Source organism: Pavona decussata, unplaced genomic scaffold (genome assembly GCF_977016875.1).
Source record: "Pavona decussata unplaced genomic scaffold, jaPavDecu1.1 SCAFFOLD_313, whole genome shotgun sequence".
NCBI classification, from domain to species: domain Eukaryota; kingdom Metazoa; phylum Cnidaria; class Anthozoa; order Scleractinia; family Agariciidae; genus Pavona; species Pavona decussata.
Window position 1 is genome coordinate 553,726 of NW_028145705.1, and position 15,050 is coordinate 568,775.

Sequence of the window (15,050 nt, forward strand, 5' to 3'; positions counted from 1 at the left end):
AGTATACATATGCATTACACTAATACTGATAATAATATAGATAGAAAACTATGTACAAATAAAAGATTTAGAAGCAAATAACTACGAAATACCATCAAGATACTAATAAGATTAAATTTAGAAATACAATTAACTATAAAAATGAGCGAAAAAACGGAACGACGTTTCGGTGTTATCCTGGCAACATTTTCAAGTAAAGAATGCAACAGAAAAGATAATTTATACGTAACGTAAAGGTGTGAAATAGAATAAATTAAATTAAAACTAAAAGTAACTGTCCGGTGTTCATTCAGAAGGTGTCAGACTCCATTCGTGCAAAACTTTTTGTCTAACGGACGAAACTCCCACTTTATGACACCTTCTGAATGAACACCGGACAGTTACTTTTAGTTTTAATTTAATTTATTCTATTTCACACCTTTACTTTACGTATAAATTATCTTTTCTGTTGCATTCTTTACTTGAAAATGGTGCCATGATGACACCGAAACGTCGTTCCGTTTTTTCGCTCATTTTTATAGTTAATTGCACCATCAAGATAGTTCGTTAAAAAGGGTGCAAAGTTCGCTTTGCGATCTCAGTCCTCACTGAAGGCGTATGTAAAAGGTTGCTTTGTCTAGTGGCGCGCGCATGGATTGTATTATTACGTTTAAAATATTCTTTAAAATATTGGGAACACTGACCTAGGAGGCATTTCTTAACGATTTTAAAAGCAGTTTACGACGGCGCTCCTTCAGCGTGGGCCATTTCAGAATTTCCATTGCCGGGTTGCTGCGCACAGTTCTTGGAACTATCCTGGCAGCCCCGTTTTGGAGGGCTTCAAGGCATTGTTTGCGACCTTCTCGGCAGCAGCCCCACACACTCACACAGTATTCTAAAATTGGCCTAATTAGACTACAATAAACTATATTTGCAATCTCTCTAGTGAGGCCTCTACCAAGCCTGCCGAGCATTCCTACGCGTTTTCCCGCCTTTGAAATAAGGTGCTTTATTTGCTTGTCCCAGCTAAGGCAGTCATCAAAGACTATACCGAGATAAGTGAAGTGAAAAACCCGCTTAACAACATTGTTATTTAAAGTAATAGAAAAAAAGTTTATGGTAGATAATCTATTTGAAAGAAAGCCAGTGCTGAATTTTAGACAGATCAGCAATCAGCTTGTCATGAATGATAAAGGCCTTAGAGGATGAGCAGTATAAAGCAGTACCATCAGCGTACATCAAAATATTACATTCGGTCACTACATTCGGTAAATCATTAATGTGTAGAATAAGCAAAAGTGGACCGAGGATAGAACCTTGAGGCACTCCGACAGAGATGGCTTCCGAAGTAGAAGTCACCCCTTGAAACTCAACAACGTGGGAGCGGTTCGATAAGTAGTCCGTAAACCAGCGATGCTCTTTATCCACAATTCCCAAATTGGAAAGCTTGTCCAGAAGCACCGCACGATTCACAGTGTCGAAAGCTTTACGAAGGTCAATAAACACATCACCAGTTAATTGACCCTGGTCCATGTTTCTACGAATATTATTAGAAAAACTAAAAGCAGCGAATTCTGTCGAGTGACACTTCCAAAAACCGCACTGATAAGGGCTCAAGATCTTTTTTTGCAGAAGATATTTGTACAGTTGGATATGTACAGCCTGTTCTAAAACCTTGGATAAAACAGGTAAATGGAAATCGAGCGATAATTGTGCATCTCATCAGCCTTTCCTATTTTTAAAAAGTGGAATGACCCGCGCAGATTTCCAGTCACAAGGAACTTTGTCAGTACGCAACGAAGTGTTGATAATGAACGTCACAGGCTTGACTACAATATTCGCAGAATCTTTTAACAGGCGCTCCGGTATGCGGTCCAAATCCACAGCCTACCCAGATTTCAGGCTATGTAACTGCGACAGAACAAACTCCTCAGAGATCTCGGGAAAATTGAACAGCGGATATTGACGGACAGAAATATTGGGATCACGTTGATTATTACCACAAGTTGACCGTAAGTTGGCCATCAATTTGCTTGCCGCGGATGCGAAAAGCTTGTTAAATGCGTTGGCAATCCATTGCTTGTCTGAAGAGACAAAGCCGTTTATTTTAATGTTTGGATACGTAACTTTCTTTTTACCCGGCAGGATTTTCTTCATCGTCCTCCAAAATGATCTATGATCACCACCACGTTCCTCGATGAGCCGCTTATTATAAGACGCTTTCGCTGATCTTATTTCATTTGTCACACGATTGCGAAAACGGCGGTAGCTAGCCTACTCTTCTGAGGTGTTACTTTTGAGTGCTCTTTGTGAAAGTAATCACGCTGGCGCATAGTCGCTTTTATGCTCTTGTTTAGCCAAGGACAATTGTCAAAAGCTGCGTCAGCGGTGCATGACGATCAGCAATCGTGATAAATTCCCGCTTAAAGTCATGCCAGAGTTTATCAACAATGACAGGTCCATCAGGACCAGGAGCAGAGTTCCAGTTAACACCTTTCAAGTCTTTACGAAAGGCGTCAACATTAAAATGCGCATAATTTCTAAAGGTCTTGACCTGAGAGAGTGCTCTTTTGCAGTTTAATTTACGAACGCAATAAACCAATTCATGGTCACTTAAATGCGCAGAAACTACTCCCGACAGCGACCTTACAAACCATGCGCAGTTGAAAATGTTTCGTACCGGTCAGTCCCGCTATCCGGGGCTGCGGTGTTCATATGGGAAAAATTGTCAGCTCGGTTACCGAGATCTCGGCAAAAAACCGAGGTCTCGGAAACTGGGCCTGCCCGCCCTCTCGTATGAACACATCAAAATTTTTGTAAAGGAAAGAGTGGCAAGGCGAGATCTCGGAAACCAAACCAGCCCGGTTGACCGGGCTCCTTAGTTGGTCGTTTAAATCAGTTTTATTTTTAAATTTTTATCTTGTAACTGATGTTTTTACCGTGTCTAAATAAAGTGTATGTATGTATGTATGTATGTATGTATGTATGTATGTATGTATGTATGTATGTATGTATGTATGTATGTATGGAGAAATATCCGAGCATTTCTTTTATCTGGGAGATTTGTGGCCCGTACGGATGACCGGGAGATTCGTTCCGTATTCGGGGGAGTTGCAATCTCTGGTCTCGGGTCCATATTTATACTGATGGACACTAAAAGACGCTTAACCAGACGCCTGAAGCCGTTTTTCCAAGATCGTCCCACATGGGTTATGAGTTTCTAGTACAAATACGGCGATTCTACTATAGTAAGGACTTAGAAAACTAAAAACAGAAACGAAAAGAAAAGGAAAGAAAAAGGGAAGAAAACATCCGGAGGTATATGCTGTCTGTGATATTTCAATATTAAAATATTGCGGCTTTTCACAACTCTTATCGCAAATGCTGAGCACAAAAAAACATAACGCGGAACAAAAGCTGCGATCAGGAATAGCTGGATTAGGCCTTTAACATTCGATTTCATGTCACTGCTGTTAGGAAAACGGTAGAACGGTTTAAAAGCGAATATTCCGAATCGTGTCATGCAAGTGCAAACTCCGGCGTTATTTTTCAATTCTTGATCATGGCCTGGCTACATCTAAGTAAATATTTCTTGGCTAGTGAAGGAAATTAGCAAACTTTGGCTCAGAAACAACACGGTCTGACGTCAACAAGCACAGTAATTGCAAAGACTGAAATGTGTAGGGTTGTCAAATGTCAATTAAAGTCGCTTCTACTTCTACTGGTTCTGTTAGCTTCTTCTTTTTCTTCATTTTTTTTTTAATTAAAAACAAACACCATATTTTCCATGAGAATCATAATTAACACATCAGGGTGCAAAGTGGTACCGACCGGAGTGCTTTATAATTATACGAATATGATTTGGTTGTTTAACGTTTTACAATAGGCTCTGACAGATATTCCATTTTTGCTGCCTTTGCTTATATAAAATAAAAATAATTAGAATAATTCGATCTTTAACGGGAAAATATTGAGTTATCTTCCATTACTGACGCCAAAACGTAGACTAAATGCAATTAATTCAAAGTAGATTTTTCCCTGTATGTCGAGAGGACTCGATTTTTATCTTTTTTTTTTAACCATGTAAGGTGTTTACCTAAATTTTGTTAAGGCTCTTTTTCAAAACTGAAAAATGAAAAAAGGATAATTTTCTAACAAGCACTAACGATCAAAACTAGTTGAACGTCTCATTGCATGAGAGTATAAAATATTGTAAGAAATTAATTGTGGCACTGTAAAGTCCACCTTAGTTGTTTTAGGTGCTTAGCGATCGTTTTGCGGCAACAATTTTTTTCCTGTGCTAATAAAAAAAACTAAGTATAATAAAACGTCTTAGTCACCAGTAAAATGATAAATAAAACAATAGGTTTCAAGCCAACGCGCTGAGTCTGTGGTCAACAAGCTATTATAAACAAACTAGAATTCTACCTTTATTTATATGCTAAATACCAGAGTTAATTTTCTTGCGGGAACTCCCACTCAATATTTGAAAAAGGTGCTTGAAACATCGTTTGCCGTTTTCAAAATCTTGTTTACAATATCCAGTCTTCCAGGTGGGTTCATCTGTTCGCATTCTTTAGCTGAATTTTTAAGTCGCAAAAATTTATTTATTTATTTATTAACTTACAATTCTTTGAGATATTGGGAGAATAACCAGAGTAAAGTCGCAAAATTCAGCACTGTGTTTCTTATTCAGCCGCTACAAATAAGTTATGTACGTGACAAATCTTCTTCCCTTATTACTAATTACGACGCTAAGACACTTTAATTTACCCCCTACGCAATTGCCACCCGGGAGGCCTGTTCGCTGGCTAAAACTTCCTGTTTAGAATGTTTGAAAAAAAAAATAATAAAATAAAAAAATAATATTAAAAACGTCACTCTCAGTACAATTGTGTAAGGGATCTTGGTTTTAGTCAAGCATAATATTTACGTCTTCTACATATCTCCCATTTTCCCTCTCTTATTTTCTTCCTGATAGAAATTATCAAGGAAGAAAAAAAATGGTATGTGTTTACGTTAGTGTCTTCCCTTAAACGTCATCCGATAATCAATAATAGATGAGAAAGTGGTCTGGTGCCATTATTTAATTCTGTCATTCCCCGATGGATGACATCTTTCTCCATCCAGTTGTGATCAATACTCACCTGCCACTTCCAACCCATATCTTTCTAGTTCTCGTATTCACCAATTATACACACATTAAATCATTGTTCGGGGTGTAAAGATCGTATCGGTTCGAGTTTGTTGATCTGCTATTTCTTGGGAAGTGTGGCTGCAGTACTACTCAGATGCCCAGAAAGGTAAAAAAGAAATGATAATAATTGTAGCCATATAAACAAGTTCGGCCGCCGTTAGTGAACTTTATGTCTTCACCCCTACTAACATAAATATTATTGCTGTGTGCTGCATGTCCCGGGCTCAGTTTGCTGGGCAAAGGATACCGTGTAGCATGAAAATTTTGCGGGTTCTAATTTTTGCGGATTTTGCGGATTGACCTCGATCCGCAAAAATTAGTTCCCGCAGAAAAAAACACCCGCAAAATAAAACGCCGCAAAAATTAACTCCCTTCAGTCAAATTTAACTCCTCTTTAGTAGACTTATGCTACTGGAGCGATATACATTGGACTTAAACAAGAACATTAACATGATTTTCCATTGGATAAAGCAACTAGATCTGTCAAGAGTAAAGCAATTCAGTACATTAGATTGGCACGAATGGGTCATCTGAAGGAACGCACAGACTTGAATCGTGCAGCAGACCAACCATATTCTATTGGCGCTACTACTGAACAAGAGTATTATTATTATCGACTGAGTCTGTCTCATTGCGTTATAATAGGGCATAGTTTTGCATAGGGAGGCCGCTCCCAGTTAGGTCTCGAAGTACATCTTTCACTCGAAAGCCCTTCTGTATGCATAGAAAGGTTTCAGCTACGGTAATTCAAACATTCATACTGCTTTTTTATAAAATAATATACGGTAATAGCGTCATGGCAAACCATATTAACGAAACAGTGTTTGGCTGTGCATGGTAGGGGTAGGCTTTCTGTTTTGTAGTTGTTCAGTTCCTTTGCGCAGTAAGGTATTACAGTGATATGTCTCTAATATGTAACTAGAGTGAACTGTGACTCAATTGACCGCGTACAATAAAAGTTGAAAATATTCAGGTTTCTTCCACTTAAATAATCTGCTGCTTGAACCAGAGCATCGCAAAAATTAGTTCCCAGCAGAAATTTCAGTCATCTCGAACCGCAAAAATTTGTTCCCGCAAACTACAAAAAATCGCCAATCCGCAAAATAAAACTCCCGCAAAATTTTCATGCTACACGGTAACAAAACAAACCATGATTTGGTGAAAATGGCTATGAGCAAAAGTCTCATAGCCCCTTTTATTTTTTATATAAATTGAACTAATGTATGGCTATGAAAAAAGGCCCATAGCCACCTCATTACAACATCAGCGAAAGGACTACTACTGTCCTGAATTAACTATTAATGATTTTGCCCAGTAAAGGTGAGGGCAACCAAAACACAGGACTAGGAAAAGAGGACAGGGCCACAGGGCGGGTGGGAAAAATAAAAGGCGGCTGAATTCGTTCAGAAGTAATCCACTGACGAACGTGGTGCGTGTCTTGGTGCAAAGGTCATGAACGCTAGAGGGTGGTACAATATAGATTGTCAGGGCCCTAGCCCGTGACCCTGGTATCGTGACATTATGTCACACAATACAACAAAATTCCTAAAGAAACTTCAGTACTGAATAAAAAGACAAACAACAGATCGGATTGAAGACATAAAATCCTATTTGTAAACAAATATTCCCTTTATTTTCTTGGTCTTTAACATAGGGAATTTAAATATTACCACACAAAGAAGTTCGAGCACTAAACGATTTTCCCAGATCGTGAAGTCGTTGCTTTTTATTTCTGGCCAACGATACGAGACTAAAAAACGGAAACAAAATGAAAAGTTTTATGCCCTATTATAGGAGGTTTGGCAACCACAATGAATGAAAGGATTGCTCTCTTATGAGAAAATTACATGGTGCATCGTGTCCTTCAATAAAACCAAGTAGAGACGAGAGTCTTCGAGTCAAACTCATCAGGCACAATTTTTGCCCATGCCAGTGCACATTTGTCTTTCGATTTCGACCTATTTCGCTTGTTTAGAAGAGAAACGTGCCCGGCGCGACCAGTGCAAATCTTGTTTTTGCTTACAAAGTGTAAGATTGTGCGTAGACAGTTTTCTACGTTTAGCGTAAAATCCGGTGCTACAAATAGTTAAAATGTTGTTTCCTTAAAAAATATCGCATCATTTTACGACCACTAAAACGTAAATTTTCACAAGTTGACGCACCTTGATCCGTTCGTATTCTTAAGCTGAAAATTTTAGGGAACGGAATACTATTCCCGAAATTTACGAGCTGTTTTTGGCTTTTCGAAATGCTTAAGCGGGTCTTTTTCCACACTTTTACCGACATATTTTTCCTCCGAACACAAATGGGATGGTTTTTCAGCATTGCTAAAGTTTCAGGTAACCTTTCGTTAAAGATAACGCTTGTTGATCTTCACAATTTAATCCGAATTTCTGACTAAGACGGGTAATATCTTTTCGAAGGGATATTCCACTAAAATGAACTCTTGATGCACCCGTACAGACAAAGCCACATTGTTTGAGAAATCTGAAATTGTGGGAGATCTAAACAGTCTGCAAACACTAGCTTGGTAAAATCTACAACCCGGCGCAATTTATTGAAAGTATTTTACTTTCTTCAACTAATACTTTACGCTGGAAAACATTATAGGTTGGGTTGCCTTTCGATCGTTATTTCGAGGCCGTATGAATTAACCGTGTTTAAAAAAATGATTTCCGCGGTGATTGTGTTGTTTACCAAACAAGGAACAAGAAATGCAAGATTTCATGAAAAAGGTAGTTCGAAATCTTGAAAGAACAGGAGCTATCTGAATAAAAAAAGCTATAGCGGTAAAAGAGTGAGGATATCATAATCCAATTTATACGGGGCTGTGCTGACGTTTTGCGCGGCAAAGTTTACCCCCGATCTAAAATTACCGGCAAATTTGATTACATCGTGTTCATCGCATGTCGCGACGTTTTATAGTGATTTTTACAGTGAGACAGTGTTCTGTTCTGGATTTGAAGAGAGCGAAGCAAAAAGGTCGCCTTGGGTGAAAATTAAGAAAAAACCGGGGCTATTTAAAGAAGACGAACAAGGTCAAAGTCTAAACGTTCAACGAAAACAACAACAAAAGAAAAAAAAATTCAGCTGGCAGCGAGCGGTGAAGGTTTGTGGTACAACCAGCCTGTTGTTGTTTGAAAACCGTCCTCGCCGAAAGATATCGGGGCGAGTCGAATGAAAATAACTTCCTCGGCAGCTGAGGAATTCAGCGCTTCTCTATCGGGATGCCGGCGACGATCTAGCCACTTCCGCTGTTTTTGACCGGATGAAAAATTAGCAGCAAACTTCAGCTCGCAAAACCGATGGATGTATTGATCTAGCCGGTGGCGTCCTCTCACCAGACTTAACTTTTTCCATTACGATACCGTTGTTTCATCGAAAGAAGCGCGCGTACGCAAGATTTCCGCTTACTGCTTTAGGGACGGTAAATAATAAACCATGCCAGTGACATAGATTGTCGCATTTAACTACATCTTTCCTTTTTTTTTGGCAATACTTTAATATTATTTTTAACCTAGAGGTGAAGAGATAAATTTCGTCGACGACATATTTATCTTTAGTAATCTTCGAGTTGAAGATTTTTGTGGACAACTTGTCGCAGAAGCGCTAGCATACTTAATTTTTAGTTCATTCCTCTTCCATATGGAAACCAAACTTCACTGGATCTACATTTTCTGTGGGGAAGGAAAAGATACCTCCGAGTATTCCTTCTGTCGGAACTCAAAGAGTTTTTCATAGCTGAAATGATGAATACAGCATGTATCTTTATCGGTTTCTTGTTGATGTTTTTAAATTTCCATTTCATTATTTTTTTTTTCTATTTTAGTATGGCAGGTTGTTACTTCTCCATTTTTGATTTCCTTTTCCTCTGTTATCTTTGGGGAGCTTGGTTGCACACTGATGCCCAGCAAGGTGAGAAAACGAGTTTTAATTTCTTGCTAGTTCCAAACTAAAAGGCCTTATTAGCTGTTTTTTTTTTTTTTTATGTTAGAGGCGTTTACATCGTCTAAAACGTTAGACCTACAGACGCCCGTTTCTCGAATGTTCTGTTAACTTACCTGGCCGTAAAACTATCAGTGTATACACAATATTCTTAGAATCGTTGCTGATTATGAAAGCCAAATATAATTTTCTTTATCCTTTGTTACAATTTATAATAAAGTTTCGATATAACACGGGCGCTGATTGGTTGAAACAGCGTGTTTTATCAGAGTACAGATGCATGGAGCAACGACTCGAGGAAAGCCTCGACTGTGCTCTGTTATGTTGTAAAGCACGCAGGAAGCGTCTAGAGCACTCAAGAAGTACGGAGAAACACTCGACTACGTCTAGTGTTTCCCCCTACACTTCTTTCATGCTCTAGCCGCTTCCTGCGTGCTTTACAACAGAATCGAGCACAGCCGGGGCTTCTTTATTTGTTTATTATTGGGAAAAAAAATCCCGCTAAGCTATCACTCTTTGAACAGGCAAAACTTTAAATGGATTTTTGAGCGAGAATTCTAGTTTAGGCAGGGTGCAAAATTCCACCAAGTCTGAATGTTAATTTAACTTATTTTATTCTAGCAGTTAAACTTTCGATCCCCAATATCATTCGTTTCTTTCGATAAATTCTTAAATCATGAGGATCTCCTCTGTCTTACATACTGCTGGTTAACCAACCGATGAGGGTAAAAGCGAATGAGTTTGCGAAATGGCATATAGCATGACGTGCGGAATTGCATAATTATGCGCAATTAAATACAAGATACGCGGAATGACTTAAATAACTATATTAACTGAAGAGCACGTCCTCTTTGGCGCCAAGAAGAGCAGTTTTTTCGATTTTGCGTACTGTAGCCGAATATTAAACAATTAAACAACAGATCAAGGTTTCAAAAAAAGAAAAAAAAAAACGTCTTGGATAGAAAATGTCTTATCCCTGGTAAGGAAAAACAGTGAAGGTGAAGAAATAAATGAATATTGTTTATAGTTTCCGCACTCAAGGAACTATGAGTAAATCCGTAGTAAATTATATTTCATGTTCACTTTTCTCCTTCCGACTTCGGTTGAAAAAAAAATTACTATGACTATGAATATATGAAACATATCTCTAAACTGCAAATGAAAGATTAAGTAGAAGAAAGACCCTCGCAGCTATTTACGCAACTTTTAACTGAGCAGCTTCAAAGAGATAGCCTGAAAAACCTCAACGATGCCTGTAGGAAGTGTAATGGCTTTTAATAGCTACGTGCATTGTAATAAATGTGAATTCGAGCTGTCGTTAAATATAACGACAGATTGTCGTGTTTGGTAATTGTGCTCATCATTTGTTTGGACCCTCAGCCCCTTATCACACGATCATCACACCGTAAAACGAGAAAGGTCAATCACAAAGCCTATAATTTAGAAATCCCTTTGATCTTTCTTTCATTCTCTCTTTGTCAGGATTTTTTTATTCATCCTTGATTTTTTTCATAAAGATGTTTATGACTAAGAACTTTATTTTTCTTTTCGTAGGGAGCTGTCGAAGTGTCAAATTTCTGCCACCAAAGCATGGCTATTACCTAGAAGGTCACGTAATTTTGAATCTTACCATTGAAACCCAAATCAGATCATGTGAACATCACTGCGTTATGGAGAGTGAATGCGTTTCAGTCAACATTGGTCCACCAATTGACAACAAAATAAATTGTGAGTTGAGTAATTCGGATCACTTCCAGCATCCGGAAGACGTTATAAGAAGGCCTGACTGGACATATGGAGCCACTGGGGTATGAATTGTAGCTCTGAAAAAATAAATAAGTAGTTATGCGTTTGAAAATAACGGGGTTTTTAACATCACTAAAAATAGTGTGATAATTCAAACTGGACTAAACTGAACTTTTGATTGACTGATTGCAGCAGGTTTAATGGTCCACAAACGGGTTAGATAAGAAGTGAACTTTGCTCAAAAGCAAAGCGAATCAACTTGTAGGGAAAATCACTGATTTAGGGGACTTAGGTAGGAAATAAGTCGATAATAAGGGTGTTTTCCATTTGTCAGAACTGTCCAGCCAGTTCATTTATTTTGCAAACGGAACGCTCCAATTCGAACGACAGTTCCGCTACACTTTTTAATTTGTTCAAAATGACACGCTTGATCTCAGAAGGTGCCATTTTGAATAATTCAAGCAATCAGCCCTTCGAACAATGATAGACTCCATTTTATGAATCGGACGAACCAGTCTGGCTGGCCAGTCCTGACAAATGGAAAACACCCAAGTGCTGACATTCAAATTGAAACGAATACTTAATTTTTGAGCGCTGAATTGTTTAAAGAACATCCAAGGGTCTGCTACAGCGCCGTGTTGAGATATAAGGCTTTAGCTTAATTACTCTTCAACTCTAGTTTTCAAGTTGTCTTATCAAAAAAAAAGAAAAGAAAAAATAAACCCTAATCTTTACTGAAATACTAAAAGATTCAAAACACTAAACAAAATAAACAACATAAAATGGCAGGGACACCTTATCCACGTTTACAACGAAAATGCTTCCTGTATGAACACTTCTGGACACATAAACTGTACTTGATCCGCCCCTCGCTCAGATAAGACGTGAAAAATTTCTGCGTGCTCTAAGTGTGATGCAATTGTCGGACCTTATCCGGACCGAAAAGTGTCTTTACGATCTATACAAACGAAACCGTATAAGAGCCGTATAAGACACTCTCTCAGATAAGGCGTGATACTATTCTAAGTGTCCTTAGTGGGATGCAATTAATGGACTGTAAACGGACAGAAAAGTGCCTTTATGATGTGTTTTTAGACCGTAACAGATTGTGAAACAGTACGGTTCGTGAAGCTGTTTTTTTTTTTTCAGTTTTTATCAGTTTGTCTATATTAGACAACCCTCAAAGACGTTGTGTATTGAATGTAACTCATGCCATTTATAATATATGACAGTCTCACTATTATTTTGCCGTATAACGCTATCACGGTATCAATTGAGCAATATAATCACTGTCATTTTCCCTGATTTAAAATTACATTTATCTTTTGGATTTCTCTATTGAAATATTAACGAGTGCACAACAGGAAATCACAGTTGCCATAGTTATGCTGAGTGCACGAACACCGAGGGATCGCATAACTGTACATGTAAAGCAGGATTTATTGGGGATGGACGTAATTGCACAGGTGGGTTTAAAGTCTAGCACCTTGGCAGATTACTATGATGACCATCTATGGTGTTTGAATGATTGACATCTTGACTTTAAGTTTTAAAATCACTCATATTTCAAATAAATGACGACTCATTCAACACGCCATTCCTTCTTCCGCACCTAATTCTCCAGACCTTGCAGAAAAAAAAGTAAACAATTTCCACTGAGTTGCAGAAACACAAATTCTGTACAAATATGTACCTGCTCGGTAAAAAGATCAGCGAAAATAAGTAGTATAGGATATGATGGTATAGGCGCATTTTCCAAAAATTGAGCTAAAAAATTGCGCCAAGAAATTGCGCTAATAAATTTTTTCCAAAAAATTGTGCTGTAATTTTAGACTCATTTACAAGCGAATACATGGACACCGCAAACCTGCAAATAGCGAAAGTATTGCATTCGTGAAGCCGCAAATACCCATTTCATGCGAAAGTAAATTTGAAAAAAATTGAAAAATTAAATGCTTGAACAGTAAAACATATATACAAAGAGATGCCATTTCAAGAAATGACCAAACTTTTGAACGAAATGGGCTCTGGCGAGCTCACCAATCATATAGTGAGAAATTACAAAAATCCAGAAAATTTCCCGAGGTCAAATCCAAAAAGGCTTAAAGAGAAACCGCTTATATAAAATATGGAGAAAATTCCAGAAAAAAATCTAATCATATATATATGGATTCATTGGAAAAATTATCAAAATCTGAATTATTACAAATTATTTTTAAGCAGAATGAGAATGTTGCTGCATTAACGAAACAAGTGCAACAATTAATCGAACTAAACAAACCAGTTCCAGCTCCTCGCACTAAAGTTGCTTCAAAAATTATGGAGCGACCTATTCCAGCACCACGTAAAAATGTCAAGCAAATGATTAACGAATATGAGGAAAATATTAAGCCAGTTCCACCTCCCCGAACTAAAATAAAGCAAGTGAATAAAGCTTTGAAAGGTTTTACTGAATCATATGAGGTTAATATAATAGATGAAACAGATCCTTTAGTTCAATTACATTTGAGAAAACAACAGGTGATGTATTTATATCCAAGGAAGCCTATTTTAACAGTAAGGCTCAAACAACTATCAACCAAACAGAAATTGCTGAAGGACTAAAATTGGCTGCAGAAGAAATCTTGAATAAGATAGCTAAATGGATATCAGAGGGTTCAGGATGGGTCATTAAATCAATCAACAATCATTATATAAATATTGTACATTATCAACCAACAAAGGGTTCATCATATCTGAAACTATCAATTGAATTACAACAGCCTCGTAAAGGATTAATTAATCTGCAGAATAAAGACAATGAATGTTTTAGATGGCGTCATGTGAGGCGTCTATGTCCAATGGATAAAGACCCACAGCGTATTAAAAAATCAGATAGAAAATTCATCGAAAATCTTAATTATGATGGAATTGAATTTCCTGTATCCATCAAGGTGATAAATAAAATTGAATTACAAAATAAAATCAATATCAATGTTTTTGGTTATGAGAATAAGCAACCATATCCATTATTTGTCTCAAAAGAAAAGTTTGAAGATCATATGGAATTATTGCTTATATCTGAAAATGAGAATAAACACTTTGTGCACATCAAAGATTTTAATAGATTTATGTTTAACAAAACCAAGCATGAAAATAAGAAACATTTTTGCATGCATTGTTTGCAATGTTTTAGCACGAAAGATGTGCTTGATGTTCATAGAAAAAACGGTATTGCAATAAATGGAGAACAGGCTATTAAAATGCCAAGTAAAGATAACAACATTTTACAATATAACCATTACCACAAGCAATTACCTGCTCCATTCGTAATATATGCTGACTTTGAAGCTTTAACAGAGAAGATACATGGTTGCCAACGGAATAATGATAAATATTTTACAGATGCCTATCAAAAGCATACAGATTGTGGATATGGGTATAAAGTTGTTTGTTGTTACGATGATAAGTATACCAAGGATGTTCAATATCATAGAGGTGAAAATGCTGTTTACAAATTTTTAGAACAAATGTTAGAAGAAGTACGTTACTGCAAAAACATTGTTAAATACAAATTCAACAAACCATTGAAAATGACTAATGTTGATGAAGAAGAATTTCAAAAAGCTGATAAGTGTCATATTTGTGGTAAATCGTATAATGAAAAAGATATGAGTCAGAGACCATTGTCATATTACAGGATTTTTTAGAGGTTCAGCACATCAAGATTGCAATTTGTCGTTAAAACTCAATGACAAGATACCAGTAGTTTTTTCATAATCTGAGAGGATACGACAGTCATTTTATAATGCAGCAGATTGGTGATATTGTCAAAAAACATACATATGTTAATGGAAAAGGTGAGGAGTGTCAAATGAATGTCAATGCAATTCCAAATAACATGGAAAAATATATGGCTGTTATGTTAGGAAATAGTTTAGTATTTATTGATAGTTTTCAGTTTATGAGTCAATCACTTGCTAATCTTGTTAATAATCTTCCAAAAGATGCTTTAAAATACACGAGAGAAATTTTCAAGAAGGATAAATATTTCAATCTAATGACTAAGAAAGGTGTATACCCATATGATTACATGGATAGTTTTGATAAGTTTAAAATGACTGAATTACCATCAAAAGAAGATTTTTATAGTCGATTAAATGATGAGCATATATCTGATGAGCAATATGACCATGCAAAGAAA

General features: G+C 37.0%; 1 protein-coding gene and 1 long non-coding RNA gene across 3 annotated transcripts in view; both read left to right on the forward strand.

The window, feature by feature from the left end:
* Positions 1–10,916, forward strand: part of LOC146454156 (uncharacterized) — a 53,922-nt gene extending 43,006 nt beyond the window's left edge. The window contains exon 3 of the long non-coding RNA XR_014859325.1: positions 10,676–10,916. This is a non-coding gene — a long non-coding RNA (uncharacterized LOC146454156). The remainder of the gene's footprint in view (positions 1–10,675) is intronic.
* Positions 1–15,050, forward strand: part of LOC146454157 (uncharacterized) — a 191,454-nt gene that overhangs the window by 35,099 nt on the left and 141,305 nt on the right. The gene's annotated exons all lie outside the window — the stretch shown is intronic.